The sequence below is a fragment of the Corvus kubaryi genome, unplaced genomic scaffold (genome assembly GCF_017639235.1).
Source record: "Corvus kubaryi isolate FWS band 111438036 unplaced genomic scaffold, C.kubaryi_AGA036_p1.0 split3-73, whole genome shotgun sequence".
In the NCBI taxonomy this organism is placed as follows: domain Eukaryota; kingdom Metazoa; phylum Chordata; class Aves; order Passeriformes; family Corvidae; genus Corvus; species Corvus kubaryi.
In genome coordinates this window covers 32,791,338-32,803,395 of record NW_024582091.1, presented here as the reverse complement: position 1 = coordinate 32,803,395, position 12,058 = coordinate 32,791,338, and the positions used below count along the sequence as shown (strand labels likewise).

The following is a 12,058-nucleotide window of genomic DNA, read 5'->3' as shown; positions in this document are numbered from 1 at the left end:
GCCCGGCGGTCCCGCCTCCCCTCGGCCCCGCCCGGCCGCCCCGGCCTCCCCGGATCGCGGTGCAGCCGGGGCTGGGGGCGGCCGCCGCGCTGCTGGGTTGCTTCACGAGCTTCAAGCCCTGTCTTGGGGAAAGGGGTCGGTCTCGGGGCCAGTCCTACGAGTCATAAAGCCCAAGCGCGGGGGTCTGCCTGTGGCGGGGAGTTTTCTCAAGGGCGGTACTAAAAACAAAACAACCAGTTTTGGAAATTGAGGTTAAGCAAAGCCTTTAGATCCGTGGGAAACTGAAAAGCGTAGAAACCTCATCTGCTATTTCTACACTGTCCGCCAGTAGGCTTCTTCACCCAATCCCCAGAAAACAACACCCGCTATATGTACCAGAAACTCCACTCCCTTACCCGAGATAACTGAAGGTAATCCTTCCAGACGCTTGTAGCTAGCCTAAACAAGATCTAGCTTCTTATTTCTTCCTTCGGTTAGTAATCAGCTCTGAAACACTGAAAGCTTAGGGGGAGACCTACGAAGGCACTGTAACACCATTAAATTCCAAATTCTGCAAGACAAAAACACAAGCCTGAAGATAGGCAGATACTTGCACAAATGAAAAGGTGACACAAAGTGTGCACATATATATATAGGGATGCTAAAAAAGTATCAAAATTACAAATGACACACAGGTGTCTCAAGAATAATTTTTTTACTAGTTAATAATGCTACGAATCCAACAAGTTTCCATTTTGAGTAAGAGATTTGTCAGAGGCTTTTTTGTTGTTGTTGTTTAACAGCTGCTTAAAAGATTAATTTCAAAAACGTGTCATTTTCAGGACCAACTGCATCTCCAATACAGACACAACCATCTCCCACCATTGCCATTATCCTACTTGTAGCATATGCTTGCTACCACTCAAGAGTCACTACTGGAGCAATCAACTCCTCCACTAAATTTGCTGCTGCACTTTCAGCTAAAATTGAAGTTTCCATCTGATTTTTTTTAACAAAACAGTTTATTTTACAAGAGACAGATTTTTTTTAAAACATAGTCTGCTGCTTAAAGAATACATTCTGATGGCACACTGCAGTTACTGCATGTTATTATTACCCAGCAAGAGATGGACAAACCCGAATTTACAATTGGTTAAAATCTCAAAGACTTCACTGGCACAAGGGTTCTCTACCATCACAAAGAAGAAAGGGGCCCTGCTCTCAGTTACTCTTCCAGCAGTGCTTAGATAACAAAACTGTGGGGAAAAAGAGGAAGAAGAATAGTAGTACTGTTTACCCAACCTCCTTTGCCAAACTGCAGAAGCTGTGAAGCCCTATCCATCAAAGTGGTGGAAACCCTATTTATCTCTTAGCTGCACTTGCACAACAGTGACAGTGACTAATGTCTTATTTTAGCTCCAGGAAAAGCTATCCCTGTCTTAATGTACCAGTTTGCTGTCCATCATCATTCCAAGCATGGTCACCTCTATTATCCAGTGTAGAAAGCTCTATGAAGACAATGCATGAACTCCATATAGCAAAGAAACGACACACTTCTATAATATTTATGTTGCCCCGAGCATATCAAATACATATTCTAGAGTGCTGGCATGGGGGAGAAATCACTCAAATTCCTGTCAGAGCAGCAGGATAAGCAGGCTAGGACTGGGACGGAAGCATCATACAAGTTCTGGTTATGGCACTGTGGATCACTGCCTGTGGCTGAACCCACAGACTTCATGTCATTGGAAGAACCTGTGTGAGTGGGATGTAATACACTGGTTTATTTTCCTGAGTCTGGAAGAACTAAGTAATGCCTGCCTTTCTGTTGCAACGATGAACATGAGATAGGCAGATAATAGGTAGATTACACACACATGCACATCACCTTTGAAATAAAATTTAGTCTCTCTACAGTACAGAGGATAGCAGACAGTCTGAATGGGTTGCTCTTTCCCATGGCAATATGTTCCTTGCCAATTCATTTGCATACAAATGTTCCAACATCATTTGATTAATTGTTTTTGTGGTATCAGTGCTTAGAATATCTTTACCTAAGAAAAGCTTAAATTCATGCTGCTCATTGATTTCAGGATTGGGCAAATTTGTTTCATCACTGATTGCATTATTTTGATGGAGACAAAATGTATATTTGCTATTTTCATCACTTCCAAATTGTGAATTTTTAGCCTAGAAAGACGTTTTTCACACAAACTCATGTATAACTACACATGGAAGACAGAGCCGATTTGGGATACTAAAATACCACATTTGAATGGGTTTTGATCTTCTACTTCAGTGTATGTTAACAGAGTTGCACACATTCAAGAGAAAAAATTACTAGAGGTACAGTATGTTTATGGTCTGCATTCAAATCAGCTTACACTAATAGAAAAAAATACTGTATTGCTCATGTGTGGTTCATGTAGTTTTTGTTTCTTTTTTTTACATCTGTAATCTTTAGCTTACAGCTCATTTATTTAAGAAAGACAACCTGCCATAAAGAATTACACTGACAACCTCGACTGCTATAAAAGTCCAGTTTTGAAAAGATATAAAAATAAAGGTGGCACCAATCTTTTTTTTTCTCCCATTATCCGTCCTTCTGTTTTTGCCAATTACTCCTACCATTATTCACCATGAAGTAGTCACAAAATAGGTTTCATACAGACAGACTTTTATGCATACATAATTGAGGCTCTGCTTGATCCTACTGCACTGAGGGCTATTCTTAGCCTGGTTTCTTCAGTTTATGTAATGATGAATTTTCAGTGTCCCCAACTCATCCTTTAACTTTGAATTGATTGTCTAGATATAACTCAGTTTGGCTGAGGTATTGAAATTTTCCACACGTTTTACAAAAATGAGAAAGAGACCATAGCTTGAAACTTTTATAAGAAGTTCTCCCCTAATAACTGATTCTGTGCACCCATTTCTCTGTCTAGAAGAGCAAACCAGAAGCTGCTTCCAAAATGCTCAGCAGAAGAGAGACTATAAAAAGAAATGGAATTTTCTGAGATACAAGAGGAGATGACAAAAAAGTCCTATTTGTTTCAACTAAGGTAGCTCAGTGGGCACTGGATGAAGCACCTCACCACCACGCTTTATCCCAAACCCCAGAATCACGTGCTTTTTAATATGGGCCAAAAGGAAAAAGAAGCTGACCCAGGTTTTTCTAAGTCAAATGCAGTGCCAGGGGAAGAACGGAAGCAGAAGAAAAAGAATACGAGAACGTGTGAAAGTATTTATAAAATACTGCTGGTTGCTTCCCGTCTCGTTCTTCAGGATCATTAAAATATCCCCCGGGACCGGGACTGCCGCGCCCGGCGGGCCCCGAGCCGTGGCGCTGCCCGTCCCCGCGTCGCGTCCCCTGGCGCCGCCTGCGCCACACTGCAGTCACCGCACGGCCTGGAACGTGCTCTTGGAGCTGGGAGTACCACAACTGCTGTAACGTTTGGACAATGCCTCTTCAGGTTTGCCTCACATTATTTCCATCAAAACACTACTGCGGTTAAAACAGATATAATAAGTACAAACTACAATAGTATTTTTCCCCCACAACATCATTACAATCTAACAGTTAGGTCACCATTCCAACCATACATGGAAATTAAGTATAAAATAGCAAAAGACTGTGCGTCATCTCTCCCTTCCCTCTCCTTTCCACTTCCTTGAAACTGGGATGATGTATATTTTAAGTCAGGCTAACTCACAGAAGAAAATCTGGTATCAAGACTTTCCACATGAAACACCCAGTTGAGGAACGAGAGGACTGATAAATGCAGCTTCTGTGCAGATCAAGGGTTTTCATTAGAGCTGAAGCATGTACCCTGGTACGAAAGACAATTTGTACTTACCATTATATAGTAGATACATACTCAAATTATACACTTTCCATAAATTAGCACATTACTTTGATGTTATTCTTACTCATTTTTACATAGTAAGCCTACTGTCACACATCAATCAGCGTGTCAAATTAAAGTAATAATAATATGTAATGTATTCATATGGAACAGACAAGTTAATTGCATGCTGCTGTACAGCTTGCATTTAAAGGAATCGCTCTGATTTTTCAGGTTCCAAAATTCAGCCTTACCTACCAAACTGTGACAGCCGTGGTACAGTGCCTCTAACACTGAATGCTACTCACTTGGTTTTACAGGCACACCAGCGTTTAGTGCAAAGAAACATCGGCCTCTGACATTCCTTTCCTGGTGCTTTTGGGAAGATCATTCTTCTCCAGCTACCATCTCAGGGATGCCGGCACAGGCACTGGCTGCTTCTGCGCTGGCAGGAGGCTGAATCGCTGACAGTTTCACTGATGCACTTCTCTATCAGATACAGGAAGCCAGAAAGAGGCACAATCTTTTGTCAGAGCATGACTTGTACAGAAAATAAAGCTATTACTAAAAATAACTAGGCAGCATATGACTCTCAGTGCTATTTTCCTGGTGGTCTAGTGGTCAGCCCTCACCCCTGAGGTTCAGATAAAAGAAAATATTTCATTAAATTTCTCTAGTACATACCTTTGTCTTCACTGCTCCTGTGGCTGTAATCAACAACCCCTTCACTGCTCAAGAGAAATTTAGTAAGCTATATTACTCATTTGGAAAGTGATTTGCTAACTGTCAAGCACAACAGAGCAGGATTGATTTGTTTCTACATCTAGCAGTTTCCTAGGGCATGGACAAAACACATTTGCCCACTCTGCCATCAGCATAAGATCACATTTTTCATAGGCTCAGCTACTTTTCTGAAATTGTCAGGGGGAATATTTTGTTTCTGTCACTGAGGCAGCTCAAGAATCAAAGGGCTCACCCCTGCCTTCCTCTGTGGTGTCATGTAACAGAGACACTCTTAAGGGTGGCAATGACCATTCTGTAACATACATTTTCAATCCTGCAAATGCAGCTGCTGTGGACCTAGCCTAGTGCTAACCTAGCTGTCTCCAGTGCTGCTAACATCACAGCCATAGAAGTCAGTACCCCTCCAAAACCCACCTGAGAAGCAGCCAGGGTGGAGAAGCCTATGCTTTTAAACACAACACTGTGGACCTAGTGGAGTATACAAACTCTTAAGGCTAGCTCAGTTTTTGCAGTATAACCACCTCAGTATTTGGCTGGTGCTCCTTGCAGGTTCCACTCTGTAGGAACCTAGGTGCCACTTTGCCTTTCTCCTCAACAATGGGCACATATTACCTGCTGGGACCAGCTGACCTCTCTCACCTAAGCACACCCACCTCTTTGCAGTGGCCTCAGGCCACAGTGATACCTCAGCTTCCATCCCTCCACAGCTTTGGCTCCTCAAGCCCTGAAATGCCTTGGTCTTACCAAATGAGATGCTGTGGATCCTACACAAGTGAAAATCTGTTCTTGCATATATAAGACACCAGATTTTATCTAAGAGGACCTGATTCTAACCTCATATTTTGTTATCTCCTTCATTGCACAGTAAAATTGCTGAATTCGGACCAAAGAAAGCTCCATCACAATCAAGACACCCATTTTGTTCAAGACTGCTACAGTGAATGGTTTGTGATGAAATGAACCATTGGCTGAACAGGGATGCTGATGAGATGGAAACCAAACATCTCCAACTTCCTTCACTCCTCCCAGAAGAAAGTGATCCCCCTAAGTTTGTTTTCAGACTCTGAAGCTTTTAAAGATCAGCTAATGCATATTTGCACAGTCCACAAGCACACAGTCTGAAGCTTATCTATCAACACAGAAAGGTTTTTGCATTTTAGAGGCAGAGGGCTTGAGAACTAGAGGAAATTTGCTTCTGCAGAGCCAACCCTCCTGTATCGTTGGACACTGCCTAAATAGGGAATATTATTTTTGCTAGTACAGCTCCCAGATCTACTCTGCTCATGAAAACAACATGCCAGACGAAAGAGCCTTTACACAGAGGTCATCTGCAGCACTGGCCGTTTTCATTCCGCTCACACAAACCTTACAAAGAAAAAAAAACAAGGTCACAGATTATTACTATCTATCGTGAGGAGGCCGCGGCAGCACAAGGCAAGCGAACCCCAACCTCGAGCCACTGGCTCCCACCTCAGACAGGCCTTCGGACCCGCTCTCCCCTGCAGGCCTAGCACCGGAACCCGGACAAGCTGAGATCTTTCCACAGCCTGCTCGGGGAGCGACCAAGCCGGCGCGAAGGGAAGCGCCACGCTCCTCCCCTCCCGGCAGCCGCCGGCCGCGATGTGCAGTGTGGAGGGCTCGGCTGACGAGGCAGCTGCAGCCGTGACAGCGACAACCCGTAAAGAGACGATGGTGTCACCAGCAGTGCGTAAAGGCAACACGAAATGAGGAAAAACAATCCGGCGGACCCCGCGCCTGCTGGGGGCGGCGGGAGGAGCGCTGGCGGAGGAGGGGGGAGACCCGGCGCCGTCCGCCGGCGCCTCCTCCGAGCCCCCCGCCCTTGCCGCGGCCGCGCAGCTCTTGCCTGTGGCGCTGTGTGAGCCACCCCCGCTCCCGCTGCGGCACCGCCGGGCTGGCCGCCCTTCCCGCCCGGGGCTCCGTCCCGCCCGGTGCCCCACAACCATCCCACGGCGGGGGCACTTCACCAGCCTCGCCTGGGCCGCCCCCTCTCCTCGCCACCCCGCCGCCGCTATTCTCTTCCGTAGGGTGGAATAGAATGTCCCTCTCTAGACGTAGCTGCTTCCAGGACTTGGTACTGCCTGGAAAGTGGGAGCACAAAGAGAAAGCAGCAGCACAACACAGCAGAAGGAGTGAGGGAGGGAGGCTGTTTTGTCATTTGTTCTTTACAAAGGAGTAGGAGCGGGCTTGCGAGGATCCCTGGTGGTCTAGTGGTTAGGATTCGGCGCTCTCACCGCCGCGGCCCGGGTTCGATTCCCGGTCAGGGAAGCTCACTTTTTCTCCTTTTCCCCCTCCATCTCTGTTTTGTTTTGGGTTTATGTCCGGCGCTCTCCCTCTGCTTTTGCAGTTCTGGGAGCGTCAGCCAGCTGCTGTGCGAGCGCGAGGCGCGGGAGTTTTAAGACGCACTTGACAGCTGGGAGGAATCGTGAACGAAGTGTGAAAAGTCTCGGTGCTTTGTGCTGGTGGGAAGGGAAAGCCTGGACAGGTGTAGCATCTACCTGGAAATCTTCCCTTCACAAAACTGCCTATAGACACCCCATGCCCATCCACAGGGATTCCAGAAGTCAGCAGAGGCCTGCCTAGAGGACCACAAGCAGGGCTGCTGGTCAGCAGTTAGAAATAACAGAAATAACATAATTTCCTTTTTTTTTTTTTTTTTTAATGCTCTAACAGTTTAGGGTGTTCCCACACCGTCGCCCCCACAGTGAATGGTCACTTAGTGCTATCATGCATTTTTAAACTCTGGCAGCAGGGACCCAGTAGGGACTGGAGCATCTCTCTTATGAGGAAAGGATGAGGAAACTGGGCCTGTTCAGCCTTGAACGATACAGCTGAGAGGGGACCTCATCAATGTCTACAGGTATCTGAAGTGGGGTGCCAAGCAGATAGCGACAGGCTCTCCTTGGTGGTGTCAAGCAATTGGATGAAAGGAAATGGGCAGAAACTGATGCACAGGAAGTTCCACCTGGATATGAGGAAGAACTTCTTTATTGTGCAGGGGATCACACACTGGAATGGATTGCCCAGAGGGATTGTGGAGTCTCCCTCACTGGAGATATTCAAGAGCTGCCTGGATGCAATCCTGTGCCATGTGCTCTAGGATGACCCTGCTTGAGCTGGAAGGTTGGAGCAAATGACCCACTGTGGTCCTTTCCAACCTCACCAATTCCGTGATTCTGTGACCCACTTAGCTGTCACTGGTGTGCACATGCTGTTTCCACACAGAGAATGTGGGAAGGGTTTGTCCCCTGCTCCCCTGTCCAGGCAGAAGGGGGACTGCAATTCTCTGTGGTGCTTCCTCAGCTGAGCAACAGACTGTCTCTGTGCAGTGTGTTTGTACAGCCCCCACCATGCAGGGCATATCGTTAGGGGGGTGCAGGAGAGATACCAGATATTCTACTGGAAGTGGAAAGAAGTAAACAAAGAGGACAAAGGTATTTTTAATACTTCCCTGCAATTAGCACCTGTCTCCCTCCATCCTGCAGTGAAACCCTCACCACACCTTAGAATTGTTTAGGTTGGAAAAGACCTTTTAAGATCATCATGTCCAGCCATCAACCTAACCACTGCTTTGTTCACCACAGAACTATGACCTCAAGTGCCAAAGTCACACTTTTTTGAACACTTCCAGGAATGATGAATCCACTGAATCCAAAGCAGTCTGTTCCAATGCTTTACAACCCTTTTAATGAAAAAAAAAAAAAAAACCCTAATATATAATCTAAACCTACTCGGGTGCAACTTGAGGCCATTTTTTTCTCAGCTCCTAAAAACAGTCTGAGAGCTTCAGCAGGTGGGAAGGGAAAAGGTATTGAGAACAGGGTAAAGCCTCTTCCAGTCCTGCAACAGAGAGGTGCCTCCCCTTCTCCTCCCAGCACACATCACCTGCGCGTCCAAGCATCCGCATCCAAATCCAGGGCTCCAGCAAGAGCTGCTCTTCTCCACCTGTAACTCCCGATTCCCACACCTGCCCGTGATTTGTGGGGTGAGAGGTCAGTGGGACAACCTTTCCTCTCACACTGTAATAGTACCTGCCTGTGGTGGGCTCACACTGTCCTGTTACCAGATGCCCACCCAGCCATTCTCTCACCCCCCTCCTTAGCAGGATGGGGGGAGAAAATAAGATTAAAAACTTGTGGGTTTAATGAAAGAAAACGAGTTTTATGAAAGAAAGCAAAGTCCCAGTACCTGTAGCAGTTGCTTGGAAGACAAGTATCTTACAAACTAATCCCTTCCCCTACTCTTTTCTTATGTTTTATTGCTGAGCACAACGGTCATATGGTAGGGAATATCCCCTTTGGTCAATTTGGGTCACCTGTCCTGCCCGTGTCCCTGCCCAAACTCCCCCAGCCTACTGGCCTTGGGAGGAAGGAGTGTTGGAGGCAGTCTTGATGCTGGGGGAGCACTACTCAGCAGAGGCTAAAACATTGGTGTGTTATCAACACCCTTCTAGCTACAAACAGAAAGCACAGCACTGTCAGGGCTGCTATGGGGAAAATTAACAGCATCCCAGTGGGATCCAGTACTCTGCTGCAGGTAAACCAGGAAATAGTGATAATAAATTAATATTATTGTTTGCTTACACAGACTGCAAACCAGAGTCTAGCACACCTGGCAGGTTATGCTTTAGCAGGGATCCTTCCTACTGCCAGGAAGCCCTTGCATGACCTATCACCCTGGCAGTCCACACTATATGCAGGAGTACTTTGGCCAGGTGCAAAAGTACCACTGGAAATAATGGCTTTGGCTGCCTTTTCCAGGGTGTGCCAGAGCCTAGGTTGCCCTCCACTGCAGATAGAGGTGTCTCATGAGAAGGGTCCTCCACTATATTCTTTATGACAAAGAAGCTTCAAAGAGGTGCAAAGGGATGGGATCACCTTTGCTCTAAGGCAGAAATAAAACAGTCACAAGGGCTGTTGTTTCCCTTTAGATATTAGGAAAAGGTGCTGTCAAATCATAGTTAAACACCAGGTCCACAGTTTGCCACCCAAGGAATTACTGCATTCCTGTGGCTGGAGGTTCTTAAGAGTGGTCTGGGCAAGTTAACTCATCAAGTCTCAGACCAGGCAAGGGGGGTGGCTCAGTGGACCTCCTAAGATCCTGAAAGTCACAATTATATGATGTCATCCTGCACTTTCCCCTATAATTAACAGTTTACCTGTTAATTAGAGCTGAGTAGGGCTCTGAGATTCTTCTCTCCCTCTTTGATCTCACTGAAATGCCTTACCAAGTTGGTGGATGAAGTTGCTGCTTTCTATGTTAGAAAATGATGGGCAATTTTAGAAGTAGCTAAAATGAATTTCAGGAGTTGACTACCTTCCCAGAAAAGGCATATATATGATTTTACAGAATAGGAACAAAAGAAGCATTTCCTTTTGGTTTAACTCATTTTGTAGTAGGACATTTGCATGCTCTTAGCACTGTAAGTCCAGCTTTAGAGTCATCTGAGAAAGGATAATAATATGTAAGATTTTAGAAACATGGAAAAACCCCCAGAATAGCTCTTGCATACAAAGAAAGAGTCGTTTCCAATATTTTGTTAGGAATGCTGCATAATCTCTGAAGAAGCTATCTAATGGCCTTCCAAATCCCTTTCAGTCCAATGCTAGACTTGAAACTTGCCCTTGCATAGACAGCAAATACCCACCCATCAAGGAGTAGGCACCAGTCCTCTTGGCTGGTGTCCTTCCACTTCAGGTACTACTGTGATTAAAGGTGTCCTGGTCTGGGATGAAAGGAGCCCAGATCAGTGTTCACCTTGAGCATTTGTTGAAGAGTGTTACAGCAGTTTCTGATTCCTTGTTCCTGGACCTTGTTCCTGGATGGAGGAAAGGATGTGCTGCAGAGAAGGAACTGGCCACTTGTTTTAAACAGGTAGAAGAACCATCCTTCCTAGAGCTTTTGTTGATATTTTTGTTTCACATAAAAAGTAACTCATGATGCTGGCATGCTGAAGCCCCAGAGGAGGTGGGCTGTTTTACAGAGGACTGGCAGCACAATCAAAAGCACATCAGAAAAGTGATCTGTCTAGAGCAGAGGCATTTCAAACAAATATGAGATTATTAATAATACATTTTCAAAGCGTTGCTGAATTCGCTTCTCATTGTGGTAGATTTTGAGATACTGGCTCAAAAGTATTTTTACTTTCATTTCTGTTCTTCCTCAAAACTGTGACCAAGTGCTTTCCATCTCATAGCAAAGGTTTATGGGAACGAACTGCAGAAGAAATAAGAATGATACGGAAGACAATACCTCAGCTGTAGATCAACTTAAACCAGCAGCTGAGTCAACTTCTCTTTCTTGCTACCTCCTTTAAGTTATAGCCCTACATTAGTTCCACTTTGTTTTTTCCGATCTTATATGAAGTATCTTGGCGTGAGTGAGCATAAAATTTTGCATGACTTTTACAGCTAGCAATTCTTTGGAAAATGAAAGTTCCCACTTTTCTTTTATAGGCATATTTTCTACTTGCCCTCATATTTCACTTCTATCTGAAGGGCATAGAGTCATGCAGTCGTTAGATTTATTTTGTTCCCAGGACATTCTCTTGGCCGCTTATAGCTTTTTTTTGTTTGTTTTATTGTGAACATAAACAAGTGCAACTCCGTGGTATCCTCTACAATGCAACGAGCCTTTGCCTATTGATATAAGTATTGTTGGAACACACCACGAGGTGGCATCCCGGCCCTGTGTCTGCCACCACCCGCCCGCGGCTCCCAGAGAGGCCCCTCCTCTGGAGGTTTCGGATTCAATTCCATAGGTTAACGTTGTGCCCGTTTCATTCCAACGAGCTACAGAGCAATGAAGGATTTGTATTTGCTGATAAAGCAAACTTCATGTACAAATGAAGCTTTTATTAAGGCAAATCACTGCCTAGTTTCTGAGTTCAATGCTGTGCATGGAAACTTTACAAGCCGTCTTTAAACAGTCTTAATATAACATTAAAAAAATTTAAAAGTAAAAAAAAAGTCACGAAGTATTATCAGGAGTGTGACTCGGACTCTATCGCCTCATCCTATCTGTGGTATTAATACAATGATGACACACACCATTACCAGAGTGACAAAGAACCACACGTCCCTGAACATGTTCACCCCCACAGCCACTCTGTTAAGGGTCAGCAGCACCTCTGCTTTTCACCTGTAGGTTTTGAACTGAAGGTCAGGCAGAAAGTTTGTGCCAAGATGAGGAAGGGAACCACAATTTCTGGATCCCAGGTCAAGATCCCCGGGCATCAGCTACCCAAGCACACAAGATAAGGTCTGGTTTCATTCCCTTCTGCATGGATTCACAAGGCTGGTGAGCCTTGTGAGTGAGCCTGGTGAGTCTGTGCTATGACATTAGTGCTGTCACCATGGCAGTCAAAGGACACAAACAAGGCAAAGTGTTTATTAAACTGATGGGATGAAAGGAAAAACAAACCCAAAAGATGCTTTCAGGCACACAATCCTTTTTCCACGCTTTTTTCCCTG

At 45.3% G+C, this 12,058-nt stretch overlaps 1 protein-coding gene and 1 non-coding gene across 2 annotated transcripts in view; one reads left to right on the top strand and one right to left on the bottom strand.

Annotated features, from left to right (window-relative positions):
• NCOA7 (nuclear receptor coactivator 7) overlaps positions 1–6,333 on the bottom strand; it is an 86,102-nt gene extending 79,769 nt beyond the window's left edge. Inside the window, exons 1-2 of the mRNA XM_042016328.1 lie at positions 6,039–6,333; positions 4,133–4,313 (exon numbers count right to left, since the gene is read on the bottom strand). The gene's annotated coding sequence lies outside the window, so the exon portion shown is untranslated. The remainder of the gene's footprint in view (positions 1–4,132; positions 4,314–6,038) is intronic.
• Positions 6,334–6,782: 449 nt separating this feature from the next.
• TRNAE-CUC lies at positions 6,783–6,854 on the top strand. Its single transcript has one exon. It is a non-coding gene; the product is annotated as a tRNA-Glu (tRNA).
• Positions 6,855–12,058: the final 5,204 nt, after the last annotated feature.